The following is a 2071-nucleotide window of genomic DNA, read 5'->3' as shown; positions in this document are numbered from 1 at the left end:
CTCAAAACGAGTCAAAAAGTATCCATCAAAAAAATCTTGCCCGGCATGTAGTGCGCACGTGTGATGCCAGCTGTTCCACAGGCAGGGGCAGGAGGATTGCAAGTCTGAGGCCAGGCTGGGTAATTTAGGAATACCTTGTCCCAAAAATGTAAAAAGGTTGGGGATATAGCTCAGTGGTAGAGCTCTTATCCAGCAAGCCTAAAGCCCTGGGTTACTCTTAATACCATGAAAAACAAACAAAACTTGGGCCTACCCCTGTCCCTGTCAGTACCATTCCCCTTACCTCCTCTAAACAACCATCTGTTAAACCATTATATATAATTTTTTCCTTTTCCCTCACAAAATTTAGCACACTATATACTGTAATTCTCCCCCCATCACAGTACCAGGGATTGAACACAGGGCCTTTGCACTCAGGTATATCCTCCAGCCTGTGTGTGCCTGTGTGTGTGTGTGTGTGTGTGTGTGTGTTTATTTTACTGGCACATTTAGACATATATAGCGATAACACTCATCACAGAAAATTTGTACCTGTATATGGTATATCTTGATTCTTTTCTCCCATTTCCCTCCCATCCCTTCAACCCTTCTTCCCCTCATTTACGAAAGCTTTTATTCCATTTTTCCTACCATTCTTTTTTTTCTTGTCCCTTCTTTCCTTTCTCCCTCCTCCCTTCCTTGTTCCCCTTCTCATTTGAACATTTTCTTCCCATTTCAGATATCTATTACACATTTTGGTCCTTTTTTGCACTTTTGGTTTCTCACACCAGAGAAACAATACAGTATTTCAACATGTGATTTACTTCATTTAACAGTATGGTCTCAAAGGCCAGGCACTGGTGGTGCACGCCTGTAATCCCAGCACTCAAGAGGCTGAGGCAGGAGAATCATTGCGAGTTTGAGACCAGCCTGGGCTACAAAGTGACCTCAAGGCCGGTCTGAACTGCATAGTGAGACCCTGTGTCAAAAAGATCAAAAAAAAAAAAAAAGTATGATCTCAAGGTGCACCCAATTCTCTAGAAATGTCTCAAGCTTATCCTTTATGACAAAGTAGTACTCCGTTATATTAAAAAGAAACCACATCTTTATCCATTCATCAGTTCCCTGTGCCTTTTTTGTTTTTATTTTGAGACCATCTTCCTGTGTTTCTCAGGCTGGCCTCAAATTTGTAATCCTCCTGCTGACTCATGAGTAGTAATCCTCCTACTCAGACTCATGAGTAGTTGGATTACAGAGGTGTGCCACCATGCTCGGCTATCCCTAGCTCTCTTACAATTACTTTCTGCACTCCTAGTTATACCTTTTTATTTTATCAGGTTCTATAGTGCTTTGCAAAATGGTACAGCATACTTATAATTTTCAAATCACTGCCACAATCTGGAGCAAGGTGCATTATGTTTGTTAGAATTTAACATGAATCATGGTCCTCAAAGTGTAAAAACATCTTCACAATCTTCATGATATCAAAAAAAAATCATTGTTTCACAGTGTAGTTCTTGCCCAGTTTTTTATAGTAGTTGTTTGGTCACTGTAATATCCTAGATATACTTTGTTTATTATTTGCTGTACTGGAGATTGAACCCAGAGCCTTTAGACTGAGCTACATCCCCAGTCCTTTTTTTATTTTGAGACAGGGTCTCACAGAGTGCTAGGCTGCCCAGTTGGGCTCAAACTTGCTACCCTCCTGCCTCAGCCTCTGCCTGGATTGTAGGAACACTCCACCACACCTGGCTAGGAAAAATTTTTTGTTGTTGTTTTTTGAGACAGTCTTGCTATGTAGTCCAGGCCATCCTCAAACTCACAGTGATCCTCCTGTCTCAGCCTCCCAAGTGCTGGGATTACAGGCATACACCCAACTAGAAAATAACTTTTTTTTTTCTGTTGGGCTTTTTGAGACAGGGTCTCACTATGCAGTTCAGGCTAGCGTTGAGCTCACTTTGTAGCTTAGGCTGGCCTTGAACTCACAATCCTCCTGCCTCAGCCTCCCAAGTGCTGGGATTATAGGCATGTGCCACCACGCCCAGCTAGAAAATAACTTAACTGAGGAAAAATTCTAGGAAATGCCATACTA

This window comes from Chinchilla lanigera, unplaced genomic scaffold, assembly GCF_000276665.1.
Source record: "Chinchilla lanigera isolate Chin_1 unplaced genomic scaffold, ChiLan1.0 scaffold00080, whole genome shotgun sequence".
Taxonomy (NCBI): Eukaryota; Metazoa; Chordata; class Mammalia; order Rodentia; family Chinchillidae; genus Chinchilla; species Chinchilla lanigera.
Note: the sequence above shows the minus strand (reverse complement) of the source record.